Below are 20,731 nucleotides of genomic sequence, written 5' to 3' on the forward strand. Positions count from 1 at the left end.
GTCCTGTAGGTATGCTGGCCCCTGGCCGTATACTCCTGGCCAGCACCTTGAACCGGATCCGGTACTCAGTAGGTAGCCAGTGCAGTTCACGCAGCACGGGATGGATCTGTGCCCGTATAGGTAATGGTCAACATCTGTGCAGCAGTGTTCCGAACCAGCTGGAGTTTCCAGAGGAGGGTCAAGGGCAGCCCCACATAAAGAGAGTTATAATAATCTAGCCTGGAAGTGACCATTGCATGGGTCACTGTGGCCAGGTCATGGGGGGCAAGACCAACTGTCTGGCCCGCTTCAGATGGGAAAAGGCCTATCGGGCAGTGGTGGTAACCTGGGCCTCCATAGTCAGAGAGGCATCCAGGAATACCCCCAAGCTCTTCACCCTTGATGTGGGCTTCAGTGGAGCCCTATCCAAGGACGGGAGCCTGATCTCTGATCCCAACCCCCTATAACGTAGGCATAGGACCCCTGTCTTCGATAGATTCAATTTCAGCCAGCTCTGTTGCAACCAACCAACCATGGCTTGCAATGCCCTACCCAGTTCCTCTGGGCCAAATCCGGGCGGCCATCCATCACAGATAGAGCTCTGGATAATCTGGGCAAGGGGGTACATGTGGATGTTAAATAACATCAGGGAAAGAATTGCTCCCTGCGGCATACCACATTGTAATGGGTGCCGCTGGGATAGTTCACCCCCAAGAGCCATCCTCTATTCCCGACCATGGAGAAGGGAGACCAGCCATTGTAAGGCCAGCCCCTGTATCCCTGTGTCAGCAAGATGTGGAACTACACTTCATGGTTGACTGTATCGAACGCTGCTGACAGATGAAGAAGGATCAGCAGCGCCAAACCACCTTGATCCAGATGCCTCTGGAGATCATCCACCAAGGTGACCAGCACTGTCTCCGTCCCATGGGCAGGGTAAAAGCCGGACTGGAAGGGATCCAGGACATCAGCATCCTCCAAGAAAGCCTGAAGCTGCGTTGCCACTGCCCTCTCCACTACCTTGCCCAGGAATGGCAAGTTCAAGACTGGGTGGTAGTTTGCTAGGACTGTAGGGTCCAAAGATGGTTTCTTCAGGAGAGGGTGGACAACTTTCTCTTTCAAAGCCCCCGGGAATGCCCCTGTTGAGAGGGACAAGTTGCTGATCTCCCTAGGGGGAGTTCGTATGCTGTCACCACAGGCTTTAACCAGCCATGACGGACAAGGACCAAGGGGGCAAGTGATGGATTTCACAGCAGCCATGGTCTTATCAACTTCATCCTGAAAGAAAAGGCTGAAATGGTCCAAAACTGGACCTGCAGATGGGCAAGGGGCTTCCAGTTCCATTAATGTATTAATTGTGGCTGGAAAGTTGCGGAGGAGCGACAAGACTTTATCTGCAAAATAATCCACAAAAGCCACACAGCCTATATCCAGTTCCCTAACGTTTGGCAAGCCTTGAGGCAAGGATGTTAAGAACCGAATTAATCTAAATAATTGAGCTGGGCGCGATTTTGCAAAAGCGATGGAGGCAGCACAGAATTCCTCCTTTGCCGTCTTCATCGCCATCTCATAGGTCTTCATAAATGACCTATAAGATGTTCTTGTAGCTTCATCTCAGACCTTCTGCCATACTCTCTCTAGTTGTCTCAGCTACTGTTTCATCTGCCTCAGCTCCAAGGAATACCAAGGAGCCAAGTTGGTACAGGGGTGGAGAGGGTGCTGGGGAGCTTCCACAGCAATGGCTTCAGAAAGACTGCTAAGCCAGTCTTCCAGCAGCTCATCCAATGAACCGCCAGAGGGAACTGGATCCCGTAGAGCCTCTTGAAACCTATTTGGGTCTATTTGTCTCTGTGGGCAAACATAAATCTGCTTGCTACCTAAACAGAGAGGGTTAGGCGTGCATAACAGGGCCTTCAGGACAAAGTGGTCTGACCATGGCACCACATCCATGGTAATACAGTCCACTCCAATCCCCAAGACAAAGATGAGATCTAGCTTGTGACCCGCTTGATGTGTGGGAGCTGAAACAACTTGGGAGAGCCCTAGTGCTGCCAGGTCCTCCTGAGAGGAGGTCACATCCTCAGCATGGACATTGAAGTCTCCCAGAACCAATTGTCTGGGATACTCCAATGCCCAGGTGGATATAGTCTCCATCAGGCCAGGCAGGACACTGGCTGGTTCATTAGGCGGACGATACACCAGCCAAATGGCCAGGCTCTCCAAAGCATCCCACACCAGGCCCACACATTCAGTTTGAGCAATCCATGTCTCAGGGAGTCCCCTGAAGGAGATAGTCTCCCCGAAAGCATCACCCCCCCCACCCATTAGTCCGAGACTGGTGGAGGACTGAAAAGCCGGGGGGGGGGGGGGAGGCAGCTGCCACAAGGCAATGGTTTCACCATCCCGCACCCAGGTATCAGTCATACAAGCCAGGTCTACTGCCTGTTCCACCAGATAATCCTGGAGGAAAGAGATCTTATTGTTGATACACCTGGCATTGCACAGCACCAGTGTCAGAGAAGGGTATAATTTCCTATCCCCACAGCCTGCACCTCTCGGGATGAGATAAAGGTTGGAAGGGGACTCAGCATATCCATATTTCTGTCTTCTTCCTACAGACCACCTTCTCCCACAGTCATACTTCCCACGCCCCAACAGCACTGGATCCCCGACCTCAGTGTGGCCTCCCCCATTAGAGCTTGTTGGCCCAACCAGGGCCCACTAGGTCACTTCTCCCCACCCTCCATCCAAGACTGTCATTTTTCTTGTAGACTCCCTTCCCTCCCCAGCACCCTCTTGGCCAGACCAGGCTGTAAAAGTACCATATATTTTAATGAGAAGTTTCGCATATTGAAAGGGGGACAGGGTGGGGTGGGTGTGGGGAGAGTGACAGAGAGACAAAGAGAAGTCTGGTTCTCCCCATTTAGAAGAAAAAGGGTCCCTTTCAAGGTAATGAAGTGATAAAGCTATTGAGAAGTGTAAATGTTTACAGTGAGTAACTGAGGGTTGTCGGGAGGGAGTGGGGGGAAACTAGTGACAGAGGTGGGGAGGAAGGAGTGTGAAGTTGTTTTATGGGTTCAGGAAATGCCTTGGTGGTGTCTGGGCTGCATCCATGAAGGGCTCTGCTTGGAATTGTCTGTGTCTTCTCCCATCAAGGTGTCAAGTCGGCAGATTCAATAATGAGTCGTTGTTGATACAAATTGTTGATACAAAGAAACTACTTTGATACTGATACTTGAGGCTAGGCCAGTATTGAAAAGACTAAAGAATAACCTGTAGATACATTGCATATAAGGGACACTTCAAAGGGATTCCTAAGGGGGGAGGATTATGCAGGGAACATTCACACATTGATGTTACCAATTCGTTCTCAGGCTTGCATGGCCTTGATCGTAGTGGGCTCCTGACTCCCTTCCGAGAGCCAGGCCTGAGAAGGCACAGATAAGACTTTCCCATCTTTCCATTTCAAAGCAAGGACACTCACTACAGGAAGGGAGGGGTAGGAAAGACATGAGCTAGCAGCATTTGAACATACTTTGGTTCTACCCAGAATGCTCTTTGACTGAGCCAGAGTTACAGACAGACTTGACACAAGGTAGAGGCGAGTTTGCAATCTGGATATTGCATTAGGTTGGAGTCCTGGGTGCTGAAGAGGCTTTGTCTTTACGACAGGTTACAGCTGACCCAGTAGCAACAGCTGGGCAGGCAAAGGGAGGAGTGGTGGCAGTCCCTTTCCTCTGGGTCTGTCAGCACCAAGCTGAGCATGCTGTGCTTGTCCTTCTCCCTCTCTCTCAACTGCAGCAATGAATTGGAAGTTGGGGGGTGGAAAGTGGTGGGGCCAGGACCCTGGGACCCACTGTGGTTACAGACCTGAGGGCTAATAACAGTTAGTGGAAGGAAAGGTCCCCCTGTGCAAGCACCAGTCATTTCCAACTCTGGGGTGACGTTGCTTTCACAACGTTTTCACAGCAGACTTTTTATGGGGTGGTTTGCCATTGCCTTCCCCAGTCTTTTACACTTCCCCCCAGCAAGCTGGGTACTCATTTTACCGACCTCAGAAGGATAGAAGGCTGAGTCAACCTTGGGCCAGCTACTTGAATCCAGCTTCCACCGGAATCGAACTCAGGTTGTGAGCAGAGAGTTCAGACCACAGTACTGCAGTGCTGCTGCTTTACCACTTTGTGCCACGGGGCCGCAACAGTTAGTGAGGGAATGCCAACAAAACAAAGAAAACACCTCCTAGCACATCTTAGGGGGAACTATGATTACCAAACACAATTAAGGACATCATCTTGTCCACATGGTAGGAACAACAGGGAGAAGTCTACTAAAGGATTACCTACTCCTATAGGAACCTACCCAACATAGGCTCCTATGGAAGTAGGTGAATTTTTAGTAGATGTCTCCCTATTGTCCCTACCATGTGGACAAGATGGAATCCCTGGATTAATGCGTAGTCCTTTATGGTTTATATTCATCCAAGGAGAAGAACAAGATGGAAGAGAGCATCTTCCCCTTGTCCTGGGAATATATAATCTTTTCGCTCACTTGATCAAGGAGAGTAAGAATAACCCATAGGGGGGATACTGTCTAGCTATTTGGCTTTAACAGTCTGTTTTCTGGTGGGATAGTTTAGCAAGTTGTGAGAAGGTAACACTTTTTGTTATATTTCAGCCAGAGTCAGTAGCATCTGTAACACTGAAGTCTGTGTTTGGGGATTGATGGTTTATCCGGTGTTTCCCAAAGGCAGGGTCATGACCCGGCACTGGGCCACGGAACCCTCAAAGCCGGGCCATGGGGCCACCAGTCCTCTGGCCGTCCCTCCCCCCGCCTTTCCCCGCATCATGCCTCTCTCCCCCGGGGTCGCATGCCTCTGCGCCTCCTTCTCCCACCCCTTTCCCACCGCAGGCAGGTCAGTTTCATCCTGTGTAAAGCCCTTCCCCCCCCCCCCGACTGATCACCCGATTGGTGGGAAATTGACGCTGAGCTCATTCCGCGCTGGGCTAAGCTGGCCACAGGTTGAATAGACCGAGGCTGAAAAGGGTGCATGGCTCCTCCTTCCCAGGCACTTCCTGGATGGGAAGAAAGTACCAGGGAGGGAGGAGCCATGCGCCCTTTTTGGCCACGGTCTGTTCGACCAGCGGCCGGCTTGGCCCAGCGCGGAATGAGCTCAGCATCGATTTCCCACCAATTGGGTGATTGGTTGCCCCCCCCGCCTCCTCCCTCATGGAGTAGCGCCCCCTCCTCCTCCCTCCCTCCCCCCCCCCCCCACCGCTGGTAAATTTCCAGCTTTGTAAAAATCAGCCATGCGCCCTTTCCAGGCGCGGGTCCCCTTGAAATGCCGGCCACATGCCTCAGCGCTGAATTATCTCAGCTCCATTTTCCTTACGAGGAGGTGGAGAGGGGGAGTTATACAAAGCCGGAAATATACCAGCAGTGGGGAAGGGAGGGAGAAGGAGGCGGCTTGTGCAGTGAGAGTCAGCATTTCTAAAAGTGAGTTGCTCCCATCCCAGTTTTTTTCTGTTTTTCTTTTCTTTTCCTTTCTTTTCTCTTTCCTTCTTCCTTTTTTGTCCCTCCTTTCTTTCACTCCTTCCTTCCCCTTCCTTCCTTCATATTTCCTTTCTCTCCCTCCCCCTCTCTCTCTCTTTCTCTCTCTCTCTCTCTCTCTCTCTCGGGACGCTTGGGACTCTTTAGTTTGGAGAAACGTTTGACTGCGGGGTGACATGATAGAGGTTTACAAGATAGTGCATGGGATGGAGAAAGTAGAGAAAGATGTACTTTTCTCCCTTTCTCACAATACAAGAACTCGTGGGCATTCAATGAAATTGCTGAGCAGACAGGTTAAAATGGATAAAAGGAAGTACTTCTTCACCTAAAGGGTGATTAACATGTGGAATTCATTGCCACAGGAGGTGGTGGCGGCTACAAGCATGGCCACCTTCAAGAGGGGTTTAGATAAAAATATGGAGCAGAGGTCCATCAGTGGCTATTAGCCACAGTGTGTGTGTGTGTGTGTATATATATATAAAAAAATTTTGGCCACTGTGTGACACAGAGTGTTGGGCTGGATGGGCCATTGGCCTGATCCAACATGGCTTCTCTTATGTTCTCTTTCTCTCTCTGTCTCTCTTTCTTTCGTCAGTCAATCTTTTCCCTCCCCCCCCCTCTCTTTCTATCAGTCTTTTCTCCTTCTTCCTTCCCATTGCTAATCTGAGTAGACCTGGGGGGGGGGGGGGAGATGCCCTGCCATTTAATGTTTTCCTAGCACTGCCATTTCAGGTTCCTTCCTTCCTTCCTTCCTTCCTTCCTTCCTTCCTTCCTTCCTTCCTTCCTTCCTTCCTTCCTTCCTTCCTTCCTTCCGTCAGACCTTTCTTTCTTTCTTTCTTTCTTTCTTTCTCTTCTTTCTTTCTCTTTCTCTCTTTCTCTCTTTTCTCTCTTTCTCTCTTTCTCTCTTTCTCTCTTTCTCTCTTTCTCTCTTTCTCTCTTTCTCTCTTTCTCTCTTTCTCTCTTTCTCTCTTTCTCTCTTTCTCTTCCTTTCTTTCTTTCTTTCTTTCTTCTTTCTTTCTTTCTTTCTTTCTTTCTTTCTTTCTTTCTTTCCTTTCTTTCTTTCTTTCTTTCTTTCTTTCTTTCTTTCTTCTTTCTTCTTCTTTCTTTCTTTCTTTCTTTCTTTCTTCTCCTCCTTCCCTCCTTCCCATTGCTAATCTGAGTAGACCTGGTGGGGGGAGAAGCTTGAAATGCCCTGCCATTTCATGTTTTCCCCAGGATATGAGCATTTTATATTTTTGGTTTTCTGCTGTGTGATCCTTGTGCTTCTTCTTGATTTTTTATTTTTGAAATTGCATTGCAGAATTCCACCATCTCCTACTTTTCCCCCCCAAAAATCGCAAGAGTTTTAGGCTTGTTTGTACATCATTTCCTGTCTCCCGGCTCCACCCCAAAGTCTCCTGGCTCCACCCCAAATTTTAGTGGGCTAAGAAGGAGAACTGTAAAAATAACCAGGCCCACGGGGGGTGGGGGGGAGTTGGGGGGGGGGGAGTTTAGCACATCCTTTCTGACAGCTACAAGCTTGCTCCTGAGTTCCAACTCATGAATAGAGCATAGTCCCAATATTTGATTTATGGGGATGAATCCTAGGGCATTTCTCCACACCTGGGTCTTGGTTTGATCAACCAAAACAATTCTGAATAATCCTGGTTCTGATGAAACAGTGAAATTCCTTGGCAGTTCAGGGGTAACTTTATGTGAATAAAGTTCCAAAACACATGTCCCTGAAACATCAGTTTTTGAAGCTATGAGGGAATGGCAATGAGGAAAAAGCAACTACCATGTTTTTCTTGTCCAGTCTCTTACCTAGATTTTTATGCATGCTTTCCGTTTTGGATAATCACTTTTCTTGTGTTTAAGACTCAATTTTGCTTGGAAATGAGATATTTGTGTGCATTAATTTATGGCAATTAATGCTATGTCATAAATCTTGATTCATACAGGCACATTTTATATGCATTTAGGGACATTAAATGTGGTGAAGTGCATACCCTTCATTTCTCTTTTTAAGTTTATTAATGGATCTTGCTAGGATTTGTAGGTAGTGCTTGTCTGATCTTCAGCACACTGCATACTCTCTTTCTATTACTTCTGAAAGAACAGAAGCATGTGGAATTTGATCCTTTCATGTTGTAAGCTTGCAGTGAACTTCAGTCAGAATGATCTTGGAAATCATTCTGTCTTTGGGAATTATGAGACTTTTCTAGTTTGATTCTGTGGTGTCCTTCATCCCACTCATACTGAAACATTTTACCCCCATTATGCACTGAAGACTTGCTCATCATTTAGCATTGCGTGTTGCAGTGAGACGTGTTGCTGGCAAAAGAAGCTGATGAAAGAGGGATGTTGGTAAGCATCATCTTCTTTTCACCTCCTCTCTCACAAACTCCTACCCCTGCTTCTGGCTCAATAGAGCTGACATGGGGTAATGCTACAGCCTCTGCGGTCTCTTTAATCAGACAAAGGCATACGTAGCTTTGAGGAGAAGTTGCAGTGGCAGCTGTCTTTAAAAAAAAAAAAGTTTCAGAGCCTGAAGTATGTGTATGAGTTCGCTTCTGCCCTTTAGCTTTGCATACATCATCAGGAGGGATGTATTTGACTCAAGAGATGAGTATGCCAAGAGAAGTATGTCTCCTGAGCTCTAAGTACTTAAATCCTGTGTATGATATCAGGGCCATAGGGCAGATGAGAGAGAGAGATTTATCCCTTTCACTTTGGTCACTAAAAAGAGAGATCATGTTTTGCAAGTTTCATGCCCTCAGTCTAAACTGAGGAGGGGCAGTCCCATTCAAAGGATTATTGCTTTTATGGAGATCAAATTGGGCTCCTTTCTTCAGCCAAACTGTTTCTGCTTACCTGCTGCTCCCCTTGGCAGTTGAAAGGCAGCTCTGGGATTCTGAGTGTGCAGGAAACCCAGAAATATCTTTCCAGGATTGACTTCTCCAAGGCAGTTCCCCACCTGGGAGGAATGTAAGCTTCTCATTGTGGAAGGGATCCAGTGGGGAATTAGGTTTGGATAATGGATGACTTTTCTCTCATCTTTTTCCATTTTAGGCCCCAGGATGAAAGCAGGTGGCAGGCTGGTCAGCAAGTGAAGGCTGATCTGCTTTTCTATCAGAATTTATTTATTTGTTTGTTTAAAACATTTTATGTTGCCTTTCCACAAAGTCAGGGTCCACTAGGTGGCAAGCGTTAAAAGAATTAAGCAGTTGAAAGATCTTTGAAATTGTAACATAATGCAGCTAAAAATCCATAAACAAACAATACTGAAATTAGGGCTAGTAAGTTCCGTTAGGGTGGTCCTAGCTGTGGGCTAGCTGCCTCTGGTTCCTGTGCTAGACCCTCTGCTCTCACCCTCTTGCCTTCTTTCTGTAGCAGGTGAGGAAACTGAGGAATTCACAGCAGCAGTGATGCCCAGCTACTTGCTGCCTGAGTGTGGTGGTGGCTGTGAGTTGGGCACTGCCCTACAGCTGATTCAGTGGAATTCCAGAAATCATAACCCCCCACCCCCCTTCCAGGTTCCATGACAAAATGAGAACACCTTGGAACAACTCCTATGTCTCTGGGCAATAATGGTAGTTTGGTGGGGCTATGATGGTTTTTTTTATACACAATTTATTTTCCTGAATTCCTTGGGAGGCTTTGTATGTTGTCCTCTCCTAAGTCCTATATTGGTGTTTCCCAGTCACATATAGCACTAGTTCTAGTGAGTGTAATTATAAAACTCTAGTTAAATTGCCACTCTGACAGTTTTTGCAGTATCCTCAAGGGGAAGCGGTATATGCCTGTCCTTTTAAGACTGAGGGTTCAGTTGGATAAGACATAGAAATCCAACATGCCTGTAATTTTACTGTGGATCTTAGAGCTTCTCTTTCCCTTAGATACCATATTCCTAATTAAAGTTGAAACCCCCTCACCCAGCTTCAGAAGGTGGGAGGTGCTGATTTTGATCTGGAAAATGTTGTGTAGCAAAGATGGTATGTAGCCGGGGTGGGGGGAAGCCAATTCTATGTCTTCGATCCAGTTTTGTTGAATCTCCCCCAACACTTTTAAAAAATAAAATTAGACACTGGGAGACGTCTCATTTACTTGTGTGCCTGACTACCTTTTGAATTATTTGCATCTTAAAATTGAGTTATATTTCCATTTTTTCATGGGACTAGAGCAGGGATCCCCATCAACACCTTTTCTGATGCCTACCCAGTTTATTAGGAGAGTGGGAGGGGCCTGCAAGGCTTCTGATTGACTATTGGAGCTTTGATTGGCTGTGACTGTTTTTTAAAAAAATGTTGCTTTGATACCAAAACACTAGGATCTACACCAGGGGTGTCAAACTCATTTGTTAAGAGGGCCGGATCTGACATAAATGGGACTTTGTGGGACCAGGCAGTGTGTGTCCTAAACTGACTAGGAGTAATGCCAAATAGAGGAGATAGACTTTATAAAGAACACAGGCAAACACAATTAAAGATTTTTTTTAACTTAAAATACAAGCACGCTTAAAACTCTTGCAGTATTTTGTTTAAAACAGAAAGGAAAAGCACAAGGATCACACAGCAGAAAACATGAAATGTCAAGGCATTGCAGGCTTCCCTCCCCCCGCCCCCAGGGTCTTCTGATATTAGCAGTGGCTCTCCAGTGTAATATCCCCTTTGTCTGTGGGTTCCCAAGTTAGAGTGCTCACTAGGCACTAGTTCTCACCCCATTGAGAAGAGACAAAGCTGACTCAGAGCTTGATTTGCAAGCTCTAGAAAGCGTCAATCAACTGGCTATAGTAACCTTGTGAACTTATACTGAGTTCCTCTCCATTGAAACAAAATTGAAAGGAAAATGTGGAGTCAATTTTCCATTCTGGTCTGCTTTAACCATAGGCCTGAATGGGAAATTCATTCTGCATTTTCTTTGTAGCTTTGCTTCTGCTTTAGCCTCTGCAAAAAGAAGGCAGAAGGAGCCGGAAACTTAGCAGCCCTGGAGCTTCGCAGGGTGAGGACAGGAAGGGGGAGGGGGAAGAAGAGAGCCCCGTGGGCCTGATTGAAGACCTTGAGGGGTTGGTTTGGCCTGGTGGCTGCATGTTTGACACCCTGATGCACACTGTGTTACTGAAATTGAGCTGTGACAATAATTTTGTTAGGAGGGCGGGATCTGACATAAATGTCTGCCTCCCGCAACACCTTTTTTGTGGTAGTCATTTTGTAGCTGTGCCCACCATGCCTTGTCAAAATTCTGAATCTGGCTGCAGGCTCAAAAAGGTTGGGAACCCATGGAATAGAGAAATAGGTATTCTCCCATCTGCAGGGACACAATGAGGATGGCAATGGCTAAATTTTCTCTCTATAGGTCTGCTTTTGTATGTATATCTTTGCCCACTATTTGTTTTGAATGTGATGTAAGTTGGAGATGTGTAGACTTCAAAATACAGGCATTTCTGTAGTAGTTTAATTTAGGAAAAGATAACTAAAAATTATCAGGGTTGAAGGCATTTTGGTAGTTCAAGTTTAATTAGATTGACAGCCAAAATAGTAAAGATGCTGGAGCTGGAACGGGATTTTAAACGTTTGCACCACATTGTTAAAAATACCATATGTACTGGAACAGTCTTTTATGGTTAGTGTAGTATGATGTAATGGTTAAGTGTGCTGTTTTGTATGGTGTAGTGGTTAAGTGTGCGGACTCTTATCTGGGAGAACTGGGTTTGATTCCCCACTCCTCCATTTGCAGGTGCTGGAATGGCCTTTGGTCAGTCATAACTCTCTCCCTTGAAAGGGCAGCCGCTATAAGAGCTCTTTCAGCCCCACCTACCTCACAGGGTGTCTGTTGTGGGGGAGGGGGAGATAAAGGAGATTATGACCGCTCTGAAACTCTGAGATTCAATCCAGTATCTTCTTCTTAGTTCATAACTCTGTCCAGGGACCTAAAAGCAGATGCTTCATTTTAACTAGTCAGATTGCTTCACTATGGTATCAAGGGAGGAAAGCAGCATCTCCTTGGAGCATGGATTGTGGCTTTCACTTCAGCCTGGAGCTTTAATTTGACTGACTGAGATGGTAGCTTAATGTAGTGTTAATGATAATTTTGATGCCCTAGGATCAACATAGTTAGACTCAGAGGAGTTGTCCTTGTTAGAACTGCATCTTATGCCTGAGGCTGTCTTATCAAGTTCTAGCTATAAACTCTGGCACCTGCTTCAGAGATTGTAATGGAAACATCTGACTTGCATATTGAGTGTTCTAATGTTGCTGTAATATATTTCCAGTGCATTTGCTCTAAATCAAGATGATGGGATTGTTGTCTGTAGTCATACTGATATTTTAACTGTGCATGTTTAAAACTTCAAGTGAACACAACTCAATAAATACCGAAAAATTGCCCCCCCCCCCCGATCCTTTGATTTTGTGTTGGTTGAATTTCCTGTATAAGTTTGATATTCTTAGTTCATATATCTTCAAGTAGCTTTGTTAATTTTATCTGTTCCTAAATCTGAATTATGAAGTATGTTAGCAGAGCTATCGGATTGTTTAATTTTTAAATCCATTTTCTCCAATCCTGACTTTCTCTTCATGCCATCTGTACATTATAAGAAAACATTGTCAACTTGAAACTAATTCAGTTTAAAGGAAAAGACAGGAAGTACCTCCTAGTCATTTTGGTCATCTGAGAGTGCTCCTCAAGTATTGGTCTTAATTGCATACATGTCACTTTATTTATTTCCCCCTAATCCCTTTTAAATTAAGAAGAAATATAGAATTATATTGGACTATGAATTTGCCCTTGTTTCAAGCAGAATTGGTTGTTTTGCTGAATGTAAAGGTTACTTTAAAGATCATCTGCTGCAGCCACCTACTGTCCATGCCCTCCAGATAAATTAGATTAAATGTGTTTTAAAATGTGCTTTGCATGCTATGATGGTTAGATACTGTTTGACTTCTGCTTGAGTCTATTCAGCTGTTATTTTTCCATCTGCAGTTGTACCTGAGAAGAGATTGAAAGTGGGGCTTGGTTTCATGCATTCCTCTCTGTGCTTTTGTTACAGTGATGTAACTGAATGACCAACCCAGAACATTGGACATGTACTATATTTAGTTTTTGAATAATATAAGTAGGAAAAGTGGGGAAGATCCATGTCTGCAAGTGCTTTGTAGGATCCAGTCCATTATGTTTGTTGAATATTAAAACCATAGTCTTTAGAAATGGCAAGCCTTTGAAATAATTATGAGTACCTTGATATAAAACATGATTTCCCTTACATTGTTGGAAACATGGATGCAGTTTATACTGGTATTACCATGTTTCCAACACTTGTATTTTTAAAAATTCTGCTTGACAGAAAGTGCCACGAGCAATAATTTATAGACATTTTTCCTTGTGTTGGTATTTTGGATATTGAGAGCATACATAATTCCAGTTATGAGGAGAGAGGAAAAAATCTCTTTAGCCTCACTCAGGCCCTGTTCAAAAGTTGGTATACTCAAAGGATTTTATCTATGGTAAGTTGGGAGACCTCAGGGTCATACAATCCCTCTGCTGTACCTTACCAAGAGGAGAGAAGAGACTGAATTGGGCAACTGAGATTAAACTCCTGGGATTAAAGTGGGAACATGAAAGAATTTGCAGGGAGTGGACATTTTCCCCAGCTTCCTTTCCTCTCCTTGTATTATGCCTCCCACTTTTTCTCCATCCTGCACCCTTTTTCTTAATCTCTTCCCCATGCCTGTCACATTCTCTGTCCCTTGCCCCATCACATTCTCCTTTTCTCTCTTTCTGCCCCCCTACCCTAATAACTCTTGCCCCTCTCTCTAATCACTCATTGTTCTCTCTCTTTCTGTCCCCACATCCCAGTCTCTTTCTTTCTCTGCATTTCTGCCTCCACACCCCAGCGCTCTCTTTCTCCCTGTCTGCCCTCCTGCTGAGGCTTCCCCTGCCGCTCTTAGCGGCTCACTGGTGGGAGCAGATCTGGGCCATTGGAGGCTTCCCTCCCCCTGCTGTTCTCAGCATCTCACCCTGAGTTGCTCTAGGCAAGCCAGTTGAGGCTTCCCTTTCCCCCTCACCATTCTCAGCATTTTTCCCAGAGCTGCTCCAGATGGGCCAGCTGAGTCTCCCTCCCCTTGCTGCTTTTGTTGGCTTGCCTAGAACTGCTCCAGGCAGGGCCACCAAGGCCCTTCCCCCTCTGTGGCTTTCAGCAGCTCACCTAGTGCAGCTCCAGCTTGGTCGGGCCTGTTGGTAGTTTCTGGGCTCTGCCACCACCTCAGCAGCAACTGCCAGTAGAACTATGATAGGTAAGTGAGTTGTCTGTGTGTGGGCAGACGTTGTTTTGTTTGGGGAAATAATTTAACCCCCAGTGTTTTTCTTCATGTCAGATTTTTCTACAAACCTAGGGTGTTCCCCAAGTTTGCAGAAACATCTGTTTAGTACAGATATAGCCCCAATTCACTTGGGAATGGGATACAAAGATTCCAGGTTTTGAGAATCTTGGGACTTGGCGATCTCCATCATTCACTTCTTCTCTGGATGAATGGTGGAGAAAGCTAACCTGAGGCTTCCTCTGAGGGGATAAAATCCTGAGTGGGAAATGGTATCTGCATAGTGATGATCAAGAAGAAACTGAGTTATTTTCTCCATGGACCAAACGCATTGCATACTTGCCCTTGATATAGAAGGTGTGCGGAAGTCCACACAGAGATTTACACAGTCCTACTATTTTTTTTTTTTAGGTTACAAAGAGGAGGCATAGAGCAGACAAAAAGTGCCAGTCTGCCCTCTCCCCACCTTTCCAAAATCTAGGATTGGTTGAGGTTCCTATGTTCTTGGTTATAGAAGGCTTTTCCTAGATCATAAACTTTCTCACACACTCTCCCTCCCCAGAATAAATTTAGGGCTAACATGCACTATTTTCCATCCCATATGCAGCACTTTTCCCACATGAGAACAGGGGAGATGGGGAACAGCAACATAAACTACATTAATGTCTGATTGTGTGACTGACAGTCACAGATCTTTCTTGTATGTTTGCAGTACAAGGCAAATACAGCTTTGTGGGACCTTCTGAGATCAGAAAATGACTTGGGGAGAAAGGGTTATAACCCTTTCCTTCAAGTCTGGTCCTCATCCAGAATGGGAGGGCAACTGCTAAGTACTGTCTTTAAAAAATAGGCTAAGCAGTGGTGCATTCCATATAGGCTCATCTTAAATTGGCAGTGTTGGTACTGAAGACAAAGGTAAGATCTTTACAAGATTATAGAACTATTGCAGTTTATTTCTATGTTATAATCTCCCTACCCCCCCTTCAATCTTATAGGTGTTTCTGAAATTATTCTAATTAGGCTTTTATGTAGTCAGGGCCCCAGCTGGGTGTGGAGAGAATATTAATATGTAGTATTTACTACCAGATTGACAGCCTGCAATATAAACATTAGTCCAAACATGATCTTCTACCCAAACCCCGCCCGTGCAAGGAGCCAGCAGTCTTCCTGCCACGCGCCATAAATCGTTTATGGTTTGCTTGTGCAGGGCATTTGAGAAAGCAGCTGCGCCCTGGGATTAGCAGTTTGTAGAGGGCCTCTGCTGAGCTAAATTAGGGCCTACTGCCCTGGTTGTGAATGTTGGTAATGAAGAAAGTAGAATAGCAGAAGTGTTTCTCTGTACTGAAAGACTATTAGTTCACGGAATGAGGGTGGGGATTTGCATAGTGTAGGGCTGTGAGTAATGGTGTTTTAGGCTGTTGAAGTAGCTATGTGCTGGCATGCTTTTCTTGCTCATGGACTGAGCAGGAATGCCTGATCAGTGTCTGCTCTGTGTTGTGGAGAGATTAGCCACTATCTGTAGCCAGTGTGCCATCAAATTGCTTGTATAGCAAAGCAAATGTGAGATTCAGTATTGCTCACTAAAGAGTAAGATGGGTTGACAAAGGGAGTATATTGGGGATTGCTCTATGGTTGTACAGAATGTATGGATTTTTACCCTTCCCAAATGAGATTGTATCTCAAAGGTGTGATTATTAAGACTGGGCCAATTCCCTCTTGTGCAATATCATACCTTATCTCTGATGCTGACTGACTCACAGTAGAGGAAACTACTCCAGGTGAGCATAAGATTTGTACACCATTCAGCTCCATGAACAGGAGGAGGACACGAGCATCCAGTCCCTGTGTTCCAGGTTTGTGCCCTCTAAGCAACTCTGCTTTGTTAGTGATGCATGAGTGCAACCAGTGACTTGCCTAAGACCTCCCAGTGCCTGCTGTGGCTGAACTAGGATTTGAAATTTATGTATAAAGCAGCCCCAAGCCTATTTAACTTTAAAAGGGGTAAATTCTCTGAGATGAGGAGGCATGTGAGGAGGAAACTGAAAGGAAAGGTAAATACGGTCAAAACCCTTGGGGAAGCTTGGAGACTATTTAAAACTATAATCCTAGAAGCTCAGATAAAATACATACCACAAGTTAGGAAAGGCACAAACAGGTATAAGAAGAGGCCAGCATGGTTAACAAACAAAGTAATGGAAGCTGTAAAAGGTAAGAAGGACTCCTTTAAGCGGTGGAAAACCAGTCCAAGTGAGATTAATAAAAGGGAACACAGGCAGTGGCAAATCAAATGCAAGACTGTGATCAGGCAGGCAAAAAGGGACTATGAGGAGCATATTGCAAAAAACATAAAGACCAACAATAAAAATTTCTTCAAATATATTAGAAGTAGGAAACCAGCCAGGGAAGCAGTGGGGCCCTTGGATGACCATGGGGTAAAAGGATTACTGAAGGAGGATGGGGAAATGGCTGAGAAGCTGAATGCATTTTTTGCCTCCGTCTTCACCGTGGAAGATGAGAAGTGTTTGCCCGCCCCAGAACCACTAATATTGGAAGGGGTGTTGAAAGACCTGAGTCAGATTGAGGTGACAAAAGAGGAGGTCCTACAACTGATAGACAAATTAAAAACTAATAAGTCACCGGGTCCGGATGGCATACATCCGAGAGTTCTGAAAGAACTCAAAGTTGAACTTGTGGATCTTCTAACAAAAATCTGTAATCTTTCATTGAAATCTGCCTCTGTTCCTGAGGACTGGAAGGTAGCAAATGTCACCCCCATCTTTAAAAAGGGTTCCAGAGGAGATTCAGGAAATTACAGGCCAGTCAGTCTGACTTCAATACCGGGAAAGTTGTTAGAAACCATTATCAAGGACAGAATGAGTAGGCACATTGATGAACACAGGTTATTGAGGAAGACTCAGCATGGGTTCTGTAAGGGAAGATCTTGCCTCACTAACGTGTTACATTTCTTTGAGGGGGTAAACAAACTTGTGGACAAAGGAGACCCGATAGATGTTGTTTACCTTGACTTCCAGAAAGCTTTTGATAAAGTTCCTCATCAAAGGCTCCTTAGAAAGCTTGAGAGTCATGGAGTAAAAGGACAGGTCCTCTTGTGGATCAAAAACTGGCTGAGTAATAGGAAGCAGAGAGTGAGTATAAATGGGCAGTCTTCGCAGTGGAGGACGGTAAGCAGTGGGGTGCCGCAGGGCTTGGTATTGGGTCCCATGCTCTTTAACTTGTTCATAAATGATTTAGAGTTGGGAGTGAGCAGTGAAGTGGCCAAATTTGCGGATGACACTAAATTGTTCAGGGTGGTGAGAACCAGAGAGGATTGTGAGGAACTCCAAAGGGATCTGTTGAGGCTGGGTGAGTGGGCGTCAACGTGGCAGATGCGGTTCAATGTGGCCAAGTGCAAAGTAATGCACATTGGGGCCAAGAATCCCAGCTACAAATACAAGTTGATGGGGTGTGAACTGGCAGAGACTGACCAAGAGAGAGATCTTGGGGTCGTGGTAGATAATTCACTGAAAATGTCAAGGCAGTGTGCGTTTGCAATAAAAAAGGCCAACGCCATGCTGGGAATTATTAGGAAGGGAATTGAAAACAAATCAGCCAGTATCATAATGCCCCTGTATAAATCGATGGTGCGGTCTCATTTGGAGTACTGTGTGCAGTTCTGGTCGCCGCACCTCAAAAAGGATATTATAGCATTGGAGAAAGTTCAGAAAAGGGCAACTAGAATGATTAAAGGGCTGGAACACCTTCCCTATGAAGAAAGGTTGAAACGCTTAGGGCTCTTTAGCTTGGAGAAACGTCGACTGAGGGGTGACATGATAGAGGTTTACAAGATAATGCATGGGATGGAGAAAGTAGAGAAAGAAGTACTTTTCTCCCTTTCTCACAATACGAGAACTCGTGGGCATTCGATGAAATTGCTGAGCAGACAGGTTAAAACGGATAAAAGGAAGTACTTCTTCACCCAAAGGGTGATTAACATGTGGAATTCACTGCCACAGGAGGTGGTGGCGGCCACAAGCATGGCCACCTTCAAGAGGGGGTTAGATAAAAATATGGAGCAGAGGTCCATCAGTGGCTATTAGCCACAGTGTGTGTGTGTGTGTGTGTGTGTGTATATATATTTGGCCGCTGTGTGACACAGAATGTTGGACTGGATGGGCCATTGGCCTGATCTAACATGGCTTCTCTTATGTTCTTATGTTCTTATTTACTATACCACTTGGCACAAGTTAAGTGAAAAGTGTGTGAGCACTGTGCATACCTGTCAGATCCCAGAGTCAAGGAACACACAGAGGATAACTTCAGACATTTATACCAAGCATCTTAAGGCAATGCAAGAAGTTGCTTAAACTGGGGTTCCAGCCTGAAGGCATCACCTATATACCCTCGGTGAGCTGCTACCAATTCAAGCAAAGCGCGGCAAATAATAGTGGGTACATTTGGTGGGCTTTCTACACCCCTCTTCCTCCCCCCTTCAGTCCAGGTGCTCTATCTACTAGCTTCTTCGTCTCCTCCAGTGCGACTTTGGTTGCCATGTTAACAAGCTACTAAGATAACAATTTGGGTATGCGTCTGCTGGGCAAAAGTGAAAGCAAAGCGAAGCAGTAATTATATATTTCAGATTGGAATTCAGACAGTTTCACTCATCAATTACAAAAGTGTTCAGAGTTACTGATATACATTGTCTGGCTAGTATATGGCAAGAGGATACAGTGTAGGGGTAGACTCTTGACAATATCTTTTCATGCTGTATGGCTCATGGTTGAAAACTATATTGCTCACCAGGCCTCAGATTCAGTGGGAGCTCACAAGAGCACAGCTGCTGAAACTTTCTGAGAGTTCCACCTCCTCCTTCCCACCTTGTCCATTGAATAGTAGATGCAGCTGCATAACAATCCCTGGATGAGCTCCACCACCTATTTTTCTACAAAACGACCCCTGTTGCTCACATTAAGACTTGACTTGAGTGTTGTACTTTCTGCCAGGAAGAAATCTCCCTTAAAAACTGATTATCTAATAAGCTTGGGAGTGTAGAAGTAAAACAGAGTTGGCACAGTTACATTATACCACTGTGGCTTGTTTCTCTAGCCCCAGTCCAGACCAAAACAATTGGATAATGAGGCACATACAATAAAGTCAGGGTGGGTGGGAGCCTTGCTTCAGGGTGGGGGGATGGAGGAGTTATGGTCTTACATCGCTGTCTCAAGGTCTGTGTCCTCCTCCTAAAACGTTTTTACATACCTAGAGATGATTAACACTAAATCTGAGAAATATACTGATGTTCAAAAATGGTTTTTAAAGCTACCTCAATGTTTAAATGAATAATTTAAATTCATTTAAAAAGAAGACTATATATACATTTGTGTACATATCTCTTAATGTTTTGCATTAAAAACACATTACAATAATGTTTTAAAACAGTTGCAAAATTGATTCAGGGAAGGCAGCAAGGGCTGTGATGTCATGAACTCTACCCAATACCTAAATTGCTGATTTTATAGTTACTATCAGCATCCATCTTTTTTCCCCTGAAAAGAGGAATTGTGCTTCCTCTAATTCAGCATAAATTGTACTGACTACATGAAGAACTGATATGATAACAGCCTGAAGTAGGGCACTAAAAACATTTCTGTGGACTTTGGTCAAGGTGGCACTATTAAACTGTTCTCACTGCTGTTAATGAAGTTATGTCTGCCTTCAATATTTTTTGCATGACTGGGCTCGCTCACTTGCATCATTTACATTGAACTGCTTGTTCTGTGGGCACCTTTCTGTGATGTATGTACTCTTAATTGGGGTGGTACTCTGGTGAGGATTTATGTAGGCTGATATGTGGTGGTCTGAACAAAGTATTCTTCCCTTGAACAAAATATTCTTCAGTTCCTTTCCCCTCAGAGACTTGTTCATACCAGAAACTGAAGCCTTGCAACAAACTCTTATCTTCCTCTGTCACCGGACTCTTATTTGGGAGATCTGGGTTTGATTCTCCACTCCTCCACTTGCAGCTGCTGGAATGATCTTGGGTCAGCCATAGCTCTCAGAGTTGTCCTTAAAAGGGCAGCTACTGTAAGAGCCCTCTCAGTCCCACTCACCTCACAGGGTGTCTGTTGTGGGGGGAGAAGATATGGGAGATTGTAAGCCGTTCTGAGTCTCTGATTCAGAGAGAAGGAAAGGAAAGGTCCCCTGTGCAAGCACCAGTCGTTTCCGACTCTGGGGTGACATTGCTTTCACAACATTTTCACGGCAGACTTTTTACGGGGTGGTTTGCCATTGCCTTCCCCAGTCATCTACACAGCAAGCTGGGTACTCATTTTACTGACCTTGGAAGGATGGAAGGCTGAGTCAACCTTGAGCCGGCTACCTGAAAACCCAGCTTCCACTGGGGATCGAACTCAGGTTGTGAGCAGAGCTTAGGACTGCAGTACTGCAGCTTTAACACTCTGGTATAAATCTGCAGTCGTCATCTTCTGTCATTTAGCCAGAAAACATCATACAACAAGTAGTGATTCTCAGCAAGGATTGTGTTTTCAGTAGAGAGAAATCTACCTTTATTTAGACTCTAGCCGCAGATTATTCACATTAATGTAGCATCATTGGCTGTTTGCCATGTTTTGCTTTCAAAAAGCAATTGAAGGGTAGGATTCTCAATGAAATGCTTTTATATTTGCAGAAATAAAACTTCTTAACCCCTTCACTGTTTCTAAACAATTGTGAGGACTGGTGGCTTTAAAATTTTCATGTTCCCAGATTATGCATGCCCCCAGGTTAACCCAGTGACTCGGTGGAGCTTTTTATTCTGGCATATAAAGCATGGCCTGAGAATACTTGTATTTCTCTCTCATCTGCTGCTGGGTGTTGTGCTGTGGCTGTCTTTCACCAGAAAGATTCAGTTGTCA

The 20,731-nt window shown here is 45.0% G+C and overlaps 1 protein-coding gene across 8 annotated transcripts in view; it reads left to right on the plus strand.

Moving 5' to 3' along the window:
- The window catches only part of TJAP1 (tight junction associated protein 1), an 83,210-nt gene that overhangs the window by 19,789 nt on the left and 42,690 nt on the right, over nt 1-20,731 (plus strand). The window contains exon 1 of one of the 8 annotated variants that reach the window (XM_060244410.1): nt 7,803-7,872. The exons of the other annotated variants lie outside the window; for them this stretch is intronic. The gene's annotated coding sequence lies outside the window, so the exon portion shown is untranslated. Of the gene's footprint in view, nt 1-7,802; nt 7,873-20,731 lie in introns of those variants that run through there. 8 annotated transcript variants of the gene reach the window in all.

This window comes from Heteronotia binoei, chromosome 1 (genome assembly GCF_032191835.1).
Source record: "Heteronotia binoei isolate CCM8104 ecotype False Entrance Well chromosome 1, APGP_CSIRO_Hbin_v1, whole genome shotgun sequence".
NCBI lineage: Eukaryota > Metazoa > Chordata > Lepidosauria > Squamata > Gekkonidae > Heteronotia > Heteronotia binoei.